The sequence below is a fragment of the Callospermophilus lateralis genome, chromosome 2 (assembly GCF_048772815.1).
Source record: "Callospermophilus lateralis isolate mCalLat2 chromosome 2, mCalLat2.hap1, whole genome shotgun sequence".
Classification (NCBI taxonomy): domain Eukaryota; kingdom Metazoa; phylum Chordata; class Mammalia; order Rodentia; family Sciuridae; genus Callospermophilus; species Callospermophilus lateralis.
In genome coordinates this window covers 203,184,553-203,198,086 of record NC_135306.1, presented here as the reverse complement: position 1 = coordinate 203,198,086, position 13,534 = coordinate 203,184,553, and the positions used below count along the sequence as shown (strand labels likewise).

The following is a 13,534-nucleotide window of genomic DNA, read 5'->3' as shown; positions in this document are numbered from 1 at the left end:
GCTCACAAGCTCCCCAAACCTAAGAGACAGGCCAAACTCAAAAAGTGGGTCTTCTTAAACCCTTTTTCATGTGGCTTAAGATAAAAGGGAAACACAGAGTGTAACTTCCAAACTAATAATGAGGGGATGGAAAAAGAATGAGGACAAACTCAAGCAAAACAGAACATATGCTCTTCAATTTTTAAAAAGTGAAAAATAAAGGAGGAAAATTTACATACAAAAAGTGGTGTATGGAAATAACTGGATAAAATGGAGGAGCTAATTACAAATATATTGATAATCACGGTAAGTATTTTGCAAGTGAACTAAACTTGCAAAGTAAAAGACAAACATTACACTGGATTTAGAGATGAATCTACAAATACAGTTCATAATAGACACACTTAAAATATAAGAACACAATGACTGAGATGAAAAGGATGGTCATTTTGGATAACATAGGCACCTACGTTCCCCTGAAGGCCCGTTGCACAGAGTGGGGGTGAGCCTGAATGGAGGTTACAGGAAAGTTCAGACTCAAGGGCCAGCCAATAGCATTGGTACTTTTCCAAGGCCTGCTTAGCATACATTTGGAGCAACAGTGTTGGCCAAGAGCTATATAAACCCCTGGACTAGTATACTCCAATGGCAACTCGCTATCGGGTCCCCTCATGTCCTGCAAGAGTTCAGTCTCTTTTCTTCACGTTTTAATAAATCTTACTCTTTTTCACTCTGTCTTCTGTTGTTGTCCATGAATTTCATTTTTTGAATTTGTGAGTCAAGAACCTGCAAAGAAATTGCTTGATAGTAGTGGAGAAGAATCTGGCTTTGCCACCTGCCACCCTGGGTCCTCCTGGAGGGGAGCTGGCAGGCATGCCCTGCTGTGATTAGCTGCCATCACCAAAGTGCTTTCTCAGCTGCAGAGGCTGTAGCGTATGCTGACTCCACCTGCCAGAAACAGAATCGAGTTTTGTCTCAAACCCTGGTTTAAACTTTACATGGCAACTGGTCTGATGTCTTAATAAAGTTAATGTTATTGAGGAGAAAAATTTGGGGTGTGTGAATGCTGTTCTGTGCTGAAAGAAATAGTTGACAAAAAGCAAATGTCAAAAACAACTATAAAAGCAATTTGAGATAATTGGAAAATTCAAATTTATTCTGGTTATTAAAGAATACTAAGGAATTATTAATTTTATTGTGTGATAATAGTATTAAGCTTATGTTAACATATGTCCTAATTTAAGAAAAGAGAAAAAGTAAATATGGCAAAATAATGTTTTAATTTTTTTTTAATTTGCTTTTTTTTTTTTATTTTTTGTAGCGGATATTAAACTCAGGGGCACTTGATCACTGAACCACACCCCCAGCTCTATTTTGCATTTTATTTAGAGATAGGGTCTCACTGAGTTGCTTAGCAGTTCACTCTTGCTGAAGCTGGGCTTTGAACTTGTGATCCTCCTGTCTCAGCCTCTGAGCTTTTGGGATTACAGGAGTGTGGCCTTGTGCTGGGCGGTTTGCTTAGTTTTTATTTTATTTTTTAAAAAATAAAGTTTTAAATTGAGGCAGTAGGTGTATGGTACGTGGATAGTAACTATAGTAAATTTTCTAGTTTTTTTTGTATCTTAAATGTTTTAAATTAGCAAACATCTTCAATAATATCCAAAATTTAAAATTAAATAAAATAAGACAAATTTATTTAGATAAATTATAACTATTTAAAAATTAAAAGGATGAAAGAGATATGCTAAGCAAATACTAACAAAAAATTAAGATACTTAGGACTTTGGTCCATTTTGAGTTGACTTTTGTATGGGTAGGAGAGAGGTTTTTAATTTTATTCAGTCTGTATGTATATCCAGTTTTCCCAATACCATTTGTTAAAAGTGCTTTATTTTTTCCTCCAATGAATGTTTTTGTCACTTTTGCAAAAGTCAGATGACTGTAACTGTATGTGTTTGCATCTGTAGCTGTATGTGTTCTGCTCCTTTGGTCCATGTGTCTGTTTTTGTTACTACGGCTTTGAAATATTATTTGAAATTGGGTATTGTGATGTCTTTGGAACTGTTAGAAGGAAAAATGGAGAATAATTCAACATGCAGGAGCAGGTAAAGACTTCTGAATAGGACCCATACAACTCAGGAAATAAGAGCAAGAATCAATAAATAAGAGAGCATCAAACTAAAAAGCTTCTGCACAGCAAAGGAAACAACAGTGAAGAGGTGATCTACAGAATGGGAGACACTCTTTGCAGCTGCTCTTTTAACAGAAGATTACTGTCCAGAAAACACAAAGAACTCAAAAACTCAACACCAAAAAAACCCCAAACCAAAAGCAAAACCAAAACAAAACAACAACACCCCCCCAAACCTAATCAATAAATGTGTAAATGAACTGAACAGATAATTCTCAGAGAAGAAATACAAATGAAAAAGAAATACATGAAAAAATGTTCAACATCTTTAGTCATCAGGGAAATGCAAATCAAAACTATACTGAGATTCCATCTTACTCCAGTTATAATGACAATCATCAAGAATACGCATAACACACGAGTTAATACCACTGGCTCAGCAAATACAAGTTAGTTTGCTTTGGGCAGGAGACTTTTTTTTGTAATGGAAGAAATGCACCAAAAAGTAAGGTAGATTTTGCTTAGTGCAGGAGGCCCTTTTTTATTGCTGCAGAAAACAAAAGCCTGGCTGAGTTGATGTTTTACATTCTCCTTTACTGAAATCTACACGCCATGATGCTTCTTGCTGGGTTTTTGTATACGTAAACATTGTCAAGCTGTGAAAGAAAATGGCTGGAGGTGTGCTTTGTGTGAAAGGTGAGCAATAAAGTATCTGTATGTTCAAAAAAAAAAAAAAAAAAGAATACGCATAACAATAAACACTGGTGAACGTGGGGAGGAGTGGGGGATTAAGAAAAAATTTTTTGGGGGGGTTTGGGTACCAGGGATTGAACTCAGGGGCACTTACCCACTGAGCCACATTTCAAGACCTTTTTTATTTTTTATCTTGAGACAGGGTCTTGCTAAGTTGCTGAGACTGACTTTGAATTTTCGATCCTCTTGCCTCAGCCCCTCCCCAGACCCTGGGAGAAATTCTTGTACACTGTTGTTGTCATTGTACATTGGTACAGCCACTATGGAAACTGGTGCAGAGGTTTCTCAACAATCTAAAATAGATCTATCATATGATCTAGCTTTACCACTCCTTGATGTTTATCCAAAAGAATTAAAGTCAGCATACGTCAGAGGTGCATGCATACCCACGTATCTCAGCACAATTCACAGTAGCCGGGTTATGAAATCAGCCTAGGTGCCCACCAGCAGATGAATGGATAAAGAAACTCTGTACACAAAGGAGTTTTATTCAGCCATAAAGAGAAAAATAATTGTTATTTTTGGGAAAATGAACCAAAACAGAGACCATGAATTTGAGCAAAATAAGTTAAGCTCAGAAAACCCTCATGTTTTCTCTCCTAAGCTTGAAGGAAAAAGCAGGGGGAAAGGATTGCCAGAAAAGCAGAAGGGAGACCACTGGGTTAAGGGAAGCAGGTGGGGGGAGGAGGAGGAGGGGTGGTGGAGGTTGGGGGAGGTGCTAGGGAGTAAATCCATCAAGTTCTGTTTTTATGTATATACAAATAAACCAAATAAAACTCACCATTCTGTGTAAATAATTTGTACCAATAATAAAAAAGAGTATAGGCTAAAGGTTATCACTGAAAGGAAAAGTAAATTTACTTTATTGAAAAATTTAGTATACAAACTAACCAAAAGCTAGTACAATGATACCAGAAAATATAGCATTTATGGCAAAAGTTATTAGGATAAAAGTGTTCTGATTAGAGTTCCAATTCAGTATCATTATATGTCAACTCTCTGTATCTAACAGTCTTAGAATACATAACGAAAATCTTCGCAGATTACAAGGGAAACTGGCAAATTTACCATCATAGGGTGAACTAAATACCTTTGCTCCTCCTGACCTGCAGAGGCAGCTGAACTTAAGGTCGCTCATGTGAATTTCCAGGGACACCAAATAAAACACAGACACAAACTTTACCTTTAAACAGGTTTCAGGACGGCTCCTCCTATCTTGGCCTCAAGCTCCCCAAAGGGGAGAGTGAGGGAAAGTCACAGAGGCTGGAGAGAGGGGAGGGGGAGAGGGAGAGAGAAGGAGAGAGGGAGAGAAGGAGAGAGAAGCACGTTTGGAAGTGGGCTTTTATTGCAAGGACTCTCATTCTTAGAAAGTTCCATCCAAAAAAGGTAAGAAGAGGTGGAGTTACAAGGAGAGGTGAGTGTAATTCGACCCAAGGGCTGTAGGGCGGTGCCTAGGTCTGAAGACAGTCCTCAAACTTCTGGGATAGGGCAATGTCCAAGTCACTACAAGATGTAGTGACAGTCAAAGCGTCTCCGCTCCAAGATTAAAGACATGAATCATTCAGAGTGGCTCCCCACAACCCTTCTCTTAGGAACTAAATAAAGACATGCAAAGATATAGAAAATTTGAAAAATTTTACCAACAAGCTGATTTAATGGATACATGTAGTATGATTGTGGAATACGGATTCTTTTTAAACTTCACATGAAGGAATATTTAGGAAAATTGTATCCTGAGCCTTAAAGAAGTCTCAACACATTTTGTGGGATTAGTTCATTGAGATAATCTTTTCCAAGAGTAGTGCAGTTACTTTGGGATCGGTAACAAAGACATAGCTGGGAAGAGCTCATACTTTCAGAAAATTTAGAAATACTGCTAGGTAAACTAGGAATCAAAGAAGGAAACAATGGAAATTGGGTAATATTTAAAACTAAATGATCATACAAATACTGGATATAAGTATTTCACCCATGCAGCAAAGGGATGCTCAGGAAGATATTTATAGTATCAATCTTCACATTAAGGAAAAAAGTGCAAATTAATAATTAGCAGAAATAAAGTAAAAAGACTACAGCAAAATCAAAAGAATCCAAACAAGAATATAAAATAGAGAACATTAACATTTTAGGAATAAAAGAGAAGGTGTTAAGTACAGATGCTGATGAGCTGGAACCAACATGAAATATCAATAAATAACTTCATGACAAGAAATTGGAAAATTTTGGAGAAATTTATACACTTAAAAAGTCAACGATATTGGGTTGGGTTGGTGATGCATGCCTGTAATCCCAGTAGCTCAGGAGGCTGAGGCATGAGGATTTTGAGTTTAAAGTCAGCCTGAGCAAAAGCAAGGTGCTAGGCAACTCAGTGAGACCCTGTCTCTAAATATAATACAAAATAGGGTTGGGGAGGTGACTCAGTGGTCGAATGTGTGGCCCCTTTAAATCATCCACCACTGCTCCTGCCCTAGCAGCCACCTATCACCCCGCCCCCACATAAATCCCCTTTAACTGAAAGTATGCAGCAAATACAAGAGGAATGAAAATCTCATAGTTTAGCTGTTTTTCCTATTAGGCTAAATACCGCTTGTCAACTAGAGCATGAACAATTACCTTTTGTTGTATTCAACCAATTACAGTGTACCAACCCCAGGGCAAAAGGAGGGGATCGGTTTTTTTCAGCCCCAACAAGCTCCCCTGACACAGATGTTTTCAGTTGAAAGAAAACATCCTTGCAGAAATCCTTTCATGCCACTAGAGGGAGTTCTAACTTTAATTTTAACTACTATTGCAAACGCCCAAGTGCAACTTCCTAGGGAGATATATAAAAATTATTACTCAAAATCAGAAACCCTTACCCAATACTTTTGGATTACTTGTGTCTTGTTCTCATAATGCTAAAGAGGAGAATTTGTTGTTCTGGGAGTAACTAATTTTGATTATACCGGTACAATATATGTCTAAATGTGGTCCCATATGCCCTTAAGCCTCTCCAAAGGCTCCTCTATTGCTCAGGTGATTGTGATTCCCTATGTTTCAGCTCAACAACCTTTAAATGAAAGGGGAAATACAAGGTTTGGCTCTACTATCATTGGAGCATGTTTACTAATTACTGAAGGTAGACCTAAATTAACTCCTTGCTTAAATGGGCACCCAATTACAGGGCTATTGGATACCGGTGCTGATGTTACGGTACTCTCTCTTTCAGTATGGCCTTATGCAAGAGGCCTCCCCAGTATGGGGCAGAGGAGGCAAAAATGAGCAAGTGTCCTAAAGCTCCCTGTGGTTACCTACTACTTCCAATCCTACTCCTTCCAACCCACAACAAATCATCACTCATGCTCAGCCCTATTTAATGCTATTACAAGATTTAAAACAAAAACAAAAGTAAAAAATGAAAGAAAAGTGACCACAACACTTAGAACAACCAGGAGATCTTTATTGCAGCAGTGCAACAGAGGAGAAAGAGAGAGAGAGAGAGAGAGAGAGAGGGAGGGAGGGAGGGAGGGAGGGAGGGAGGGAGGGGAAGCATGCACAGGAGAGAGACAGAGAAAGCAAGAGAGGTAGCAAGAGAGAGAGGGGCCCGGCAGGAGGGAGTTTTTATAGCCCAAATCTAATGAGGTCTCTAGGTCTGCAAGCTGCCTTGTTGGCACAAGGGGGGTTACTTGTTCAGCCTTGAGCAGGGGGTTGAGTGTTCAGCCTTGAGTTGGGGCTTGGGCGTTTGGGCTTGAAGCAAACAGGTGATAAAGGACCAGACAGAGGGTTTGAGAGGCCAGGTCATCCTGCAGCTAACTTTGTTTGGCATGCCCTGCAGACAGCTTACCCAGCCTGTCCTGCACCTAACAAAAACGAACTCTCCCAAAAATACATAAATGATAACATAATGCTTTAAGAGAATAAAAATGATTACAGCAGTTTTCCTTACTTCTTACTTCTGCTGGATCTCTAACTCTTCCTGCCTTATACTTAACATGTGAATTACAGGGCCTACAAGATTTACTAGGCTTATTAAAAACCAGTTAAGGCAAAAGAAGAAAAAGTGTCCCTTTTAAATCCAAATGATTTGGCTGGCTATTTCATCTGTTTTCGGCTGGCTTTCCTGGCCAGTTCCTCCCTAATGTTACAGCACAGAAAAAGAAAAAATAAAAAGATTCCAAATATACAAGCTCTCTTCTTCTTTTTTTAAAAATTTATTTTAAAGAATTTCACAGGCTTCCCAGGTGGCATCACTATACTAGACCTTAAACTATACTGCAGAGCAATAGTAATAAAAACGGCCTGGTATTGGCACCAAAATAGACTTGTAAGTCTATTTACTGACAGTAAATCCCTTGCATGAGATTCTGGTGTGTGGTATGGTCCTTGGACTTTGCGAGTGTCCTTTCACATGGGTGGTTATTTATCCCCTTGCCCCCCCAGTATCAGCACTTGCTTGCTTCACTTTCTCTTCTCTCTCCCTGAAACTTGGGATTTTGGCATATCCCCCTGGACCAAAGATGCCACCCAATCCAACTGAATGCACATTGAGCTCTGATCTCTTTCCTCTCCAACTGTCTAACTGTCTCCTGGACAAGTGTCCTGAACTTGTTGGAAGGTTAATTAATTAATTATTTTTGCAGGGCTGGGGATTGAACCCAGGGCCGTGTGCATGTGAAGTAAGCATTCTACCAACTGAGCTGTATCCCCAACTTAGATTAAAATTAAAAAATATATATATATATATTTTTTTAGTTGGACACAATATCTTTATTTATTTATTTTTTATGTGGTGCTGAGGATCAAACCCAGGGCCTCTCATTGTGCTAGGCGAGTGCTCTACCGCTGAGCCTCAACCCCAGCCCGCCCCCAGATTAAAATTTTTATGTGAATTTTGATCTACATTTTCCGATGCTTGAAGGCTTGGGTAAGTGAAGTTAAGGAAAAATGAAACTCAAAGGTAAAAGAAGTCTGGATGTCTAGCCAGCAACACAAAACACCTCTGGACTGAAGGGTGACTCCCGTGACTCCCCAGAAAGGGTTTTGAAGCTTTCATTTTCAAAGCAACAGTGACAGTCTGTTAGCAGGAATTATGTGTGCTGTCCTTGTGGGCTCCAGCTCAGGTGTAGAGGGGATAGGGATTGGGGTGGGAGGCAGGTGGGCTGCTGGTCTGGGGCTCTCACACAGCAGGAAGGGAACCATGGTTTGGGTCCAGGAGCCCAGAGGCTTCCCTGCCTCCGCTGCTGTGTGGGGTTTGGTCTCCTGAGTGCTGGCTGCTCCTGGCACCTCACTGAAGGCTTTTCTTACCCAAACCAGGTTTCAGGAAACAGGTTGTAAAGGGGGAAACCTGGAGTGATGTTCCAGTGGAGATGGGAGGGGGGCATGTCCAAAGGTGGGAAGTGTGATTATATTAAAAAACAGAAGTGAAGTTCCAAGGACTTTACTTCTGTTTCTTTAGTATAATCACATTTTCAATTAATTCCATAATAAAATGTGAATAAATTTGCCTTGTTTAAGAAACCAAAAGCAGAAAATCCAAGGGAGATCAACAGAGGAAAGGGACGGGGGTGGGAGGAGGGGAGGGTGGGGGAGGAGTTAGGGAGTGATGTTGGCCAAAATATATTGCTATATAGGGTGCACGTGTGTGTAGGCAACAAAATGCTCGTCATTTGTACACACACCATGCACCTGTAAAGACATTTGGAAAGAGAATGAAAACAGAAAGAAGCCAAAGCAAAGTCGAAGCCATGAGCATGAAGGAGGGCAGCCCTTCTCCCAGGCTCCCTGCGCTCTCTCCTTCCCCTCAAGCAGCTTGGGGTGCGCTCTGCCAGACTGTTCCTGAGCATTTGCACATGTACATAGCTTCCTTGTAGGTATTGGTTTGAAGCTTTAGGTTTTGTGGTAGTTTTTAATTGGGTTCCCTGAGGACAGTTCATCTAAGACATAATCCTATCTTTCCTTTCACTTAACTGTGTTTACCAGAACCAGATTGGTATGTTTCAATACATGTGTGGTTATTATTGTTTTTCAGCACTAGGGACTGAAACCAGAATCTTGGGCATGCTAGGAAGTGCTCTACCACTGAGCTACATACCCAGTTTGTTTTTAAATCTTCATTATGTGGCCTGGTCTCCGTAGATTGCACAGCCTGGCCTCAAACTTGTGATCCTCCTGCCACAGCCTCCCAATAAACTGGGATTACAGGCATGTGACACCACTGCTGGCAGTTATTATCTTTTCGATGCTTAAATTAGCGCACCTTGGTCAAGTTGACTTTTGGTCCTTGCTGCCAAGTGAAGGATGTGGAAAATAATTCCAAGGACATTTTCCCTAAGCTTTTGTTATTTAAAATCCCAGGTCTCAATCAGAGCAAAGGAACACTATCACTGCCCGTGCAGGCGATGGAATCAGGGTCACTCTGCATGGTTTGGGCTGGTGACTAGGCGAACATGAAAGTAACTTTTACTTGATTTGCAGGTTGTGGGGTCAGCTCCAAGCTGGACAGCGCTGGAAAGAGAGCGCGCGCGCGCGAGAGAGAGAGAGAGAGAGAGAGAGAGAGAGAGAGAGAGAGAACCCAGAACGCCTCTGTTTATTAGGGAAAAGACATTCGATGGAATTTTCCACACAAATAAAGCAAGGAATAGTGTTACAAGAAACGTAGCCCAATCCCACTGGGTAACACCCAAGCCCAGTGCTGAAGCACTTCCTTGCCAGTGAAGGTAAGGCCCACTTGCTTCCCACAGCGGGTGGCCTGCGATGCCAGTTCCATATCCTCATTACCCAAGGCTGAGGGGCTGTGCTTAGGTCCTGTGCAGGGTGCCCCCCACAAAACACAAAAGGAACTCACACCTGACTGACTCATTCTAGTGGGTCACCTGACCCCAATACAATAAGGTCTAGGAAATTCCCAGTTCATATTCCTGTCCCTCCTAGTGGAACAGCAGACTCCAATACAATACACCCCCCCCAAATTGCCCTCCTGTTCTACCCTAAGCAAAGCCTATATCACCCAGGTCCTTGCTTCAACCCACCACCATTTTCTGCCCTGAAAATGAGCCATGCCAGGGTTCCACCAATGAACTCTGCCACTGAATTCTGAATAAAGAAAAGCCTACTGATCCAAGGTTTGCTTCCCGTCTCCTGTCATTGTGCTAACACTGAGGACTTCAACTCCCACGATATGGCCCTCCGGACCTCCAGGCAGCTGCACCCTCACTTCTCTGCAGCAGCTCAGCTCCCTGGCAGGGTGCACTGGCTCCAGTGGCCAGGCTCAGCTGAGTTTGGGGAGGGGTGCTGGTTGCCTCAGAGTGTCCCAGAAATACAACTCTGTCATGTGAACTTCAGCAGAGAACAATTGTAGGAGGAAAAGTTTATTTATGGGCTCACAGGTTCAGAGGTCCCCATCCATGGACAGCAGGTTCCATTGTTCAGGGCTTGAGGTGGAGCTGAACATCATGGTGGAAGACTGTGGCAGAGGGAAGCAACCCATGTGATGATCAAGAAGCAGAGAGAGACTCTACTCACCAGATAACAAATGTATACCCAAAGCCATGCCCAGTTCCCACCTCCTCCAGCCACACCCTACCACTCAGTTAATACCGATCAGGGGGTTAAATCACTGATTGGGTTAAGACTTATAACCCAATCACTTCTCCTCTGAACCTTCTTGCATTTTCTCACATGTGAGCTTATGGGGGGATACCTCACATCCAAACCATAACACTGGGCCCCCTTGAACCATGGCTGTATTGTCCTCTGGGTCCCTGGATGGCTGAGCTTGGTGAATCCTGGGGAAATAACTTCCGAGGAAGCCCTCTGGGAGCTATCCTGCAGTGCCCTCTGCCTTGACTCTCTTTTCAATTAGTTGACACTTTTCTACCCTTGAGCCTGGGATGGATGACCTCTTGCTGATTCCTGAGATGCCATCAGAGATTCTTTCTTATTTTTATGATGCAAAGTATTTGATTTCTCTTTAATAGGGCTCATATCTTCAGTAACCACACACACCTTCCTTGGCTGGGATTTAGCATATACTTTTCTGGCCAAACTTCAAATTTTTTATTTTTATTTTTTAAATTGATTTTATTTTTTAAAATATATGACAGCGGAATGCATTACAATTCTTATTACACATACAGAGCACAATTTTTCATATCTTTGTATATAAAGTATGTTCATGCCAATTCATGTCTTTATGCATGTATTTTTTATTACAATTCTTATTACACATATATACCACATTTTTTCATATCTCTGTTTCTATATAAAGTATGTTGACACCCAATTTGTGTCTTCATACATGTACTTTGGATAATGAAGTCTATCACATTCCACCATCCTTGCTAATCCCTTGCCCCCTCTCTTTCCCTCCCACCCCTCTTCCCTATCTAGAATTTATCTATTCCTCCCATGCTCCCCCTCCCTATCCCACAATGAGTCAGCCTCCTTATATCAGAGAAAACATTCGGCATTTGTTTTTTGGGGATTGGCTAACTTCATTTAGCATTATCTTCTCTAACGCCATCCATTTACCTGCAAATGCCATGATTTTATTCTCTTTGAATGCTGAGTAAAACTCCATTGTGTATGTATGCCACATTTTTTAATCCAATCATCCACTGAAGGGCATCTAGGTTGGCTCCACAGTTTAGCTATTGTGAATTGTGCTGCTATAAACATTGATGTGGCTGTGTCCCTGTAGTATGCTGTTTTTAAGTCCTTTGGGTATACACTGAGGAGAGGGATAGCTGGATCAAATGGTGGTTCCATTCTCAATTTTCCAAGGATTTTCCATACTGCTTTCCATATTGGCTGCACCAATTTGCAGTCCCACCAGCAGTGTATGAGTGTACCTTTTCCCCCACATCCTCACCAACACTTATTGTTGTTTGTCTTCATAATAGCTGCCATTCTGACTGGAGAGAGGTGAAATCTTAGAGTAGGTTTGATTTGCGTTTCTTGATTGCTAGAGACAATGAGCATTTTTTCATATATATGTTGGTTGATTGTATATCTTCTTCTGAGAAGTTCCTTGGCCCATTTGTTGATTGGGTTATTTGTTTTTTTGGTGTTAAGATTTTTGAGTTCTTTATATATTCTAGAAAGGTTAGTGCTCTATCTGATGCTTGTGGCAAGAATTTGTTCCCAATTAGTATGCTTTCTATTCACCTCACTGATTGTTTCTTTTGCTGAGAAGAAGCTTTTTAGTTTGAATCTATTCTATTAATTGATTATTGATATTAATTTTTGTGCTATAGGAGTCTTATTGAGGAAGTTGGGGCCTAATCCAACATAATGGAGATTTGGGTCTACTTTTTCTTCTAATAGTCACAGTATTTCTGGTTTAATACCTAGGTCCTTGACCCACTTTGAGTTGAGTTTTGAGCATGGTGAGAGACAGGGATTTAATTTCATTTTGTTGCATATGGATTTCCAATTTTCCCAGAACCATTTGTTGAAGAGGCTATCTTTTCTCCAAAGTACGTTTTTGGTGCCTTTGTCAAATATAAGATAACTGTAATTATGTGGATTAGTCTCTGTGTCCTCTATTTTGTACCATTGGTCTACATGTCTGTTGTACCATGCTGTTTTTGTTACTATTGCTCTGTAGTATAGTTTAGGTATGGTATAGTGATGTCACTTGCTTCACTCTTCTTGCTAAGGATTGCTTTAGCTATTCCAGGTCTCTTATTTTTTCCAGACGAATTTCATGACTGCTTTTTCTATTTCTATGAAGACTGTCATTGGGATTTTGATTGGAACTGCATTAAATATGCATAGTGCTTTTGGTAGCATGGTCATTTTGACAATATTAATTCTGCCTATCCTAGAGCATGGGAGAGCTTTCCATCTTCTATGGTCTTCTTTAATTTCTTTCTTTAGCGTTCTATAGTTTTCATTGTAGAGGTCTTTCACCTTTTTCATTAAGAAGATTCCCAAGTATTTTATTTATTTGTTTTTGATGCTATTGAAAATGGGGTATGGGAAGGGGTTTATATTCCCCAAAGATAAACTTAAAATAACCCTTTTTACTCTAAGCTTTTTAAATTTGGATTTATCAGGGCTTAGTGCTGCGGAAAGGCATATGTGTCCAAAAAATGTACATAAGCCCAAGGTACTTTGGAAGGATATTCTAACAGGACAATGGAAAGGTCCTGACCCAGTAATTGTCTGGAGTCGGGGGTCTGTTTGTGTGTTTCCACAGGAAGAACAGCAGCCGATTTGGATTCCGGAGAGATTAACTAAAGTCCTGACCCAGTGATTGTCTGGAGTCGGGGGTCTGTTTGTGTGTTTCCACAGGGAGAACAGCAGTCGATTTGGATTCCAGAAAGATTAACTAAAGCGATTTCTACAGACCAAAAAGAAAATGATTTGGCTCAAATCCATAACAGCTGATATCCAGAACTCCAGTTTGGCTACCCTTACATCTGCGACAGAACCAGAATGCTTTTTTCAATATCTATTTTATTATTGCCCTTTCCCATATCATGAAGTTCTATTTTGTTTTTTGAGCTCATACAGACCTAGGTTAATGTTTTGCTGATCAGTTCTATTTTTTGACTATAGAGTTTTTAAGCATTGCAATGGAGATTTCACTTGTAAAAAGTTATAAGACCTTTACTATTATGTTATGTGTTGTATGTATTATATTATGTGTGCACACTTGTGTTTTGTGTTATATGTTTGAATGTACGT

The 13,534-nt window shown here is 40.4% G+C and overlaps 1 protein-coding gene across 2 annotated transcripts in view; it reads left to right on the top strand.

Annotated features, from left to right (window-relative positions):
• The window catches only part of LOC143392973 (phospholipase A and acyltransferase 3), a 52,533-nt gene that overhangs the window by 25,539 nt on the left and 13,460 nt on the right, over nucleotides 1-13,534 (top strand). The gene's annotated exons all lie outside the window — the stretch shown is intronic.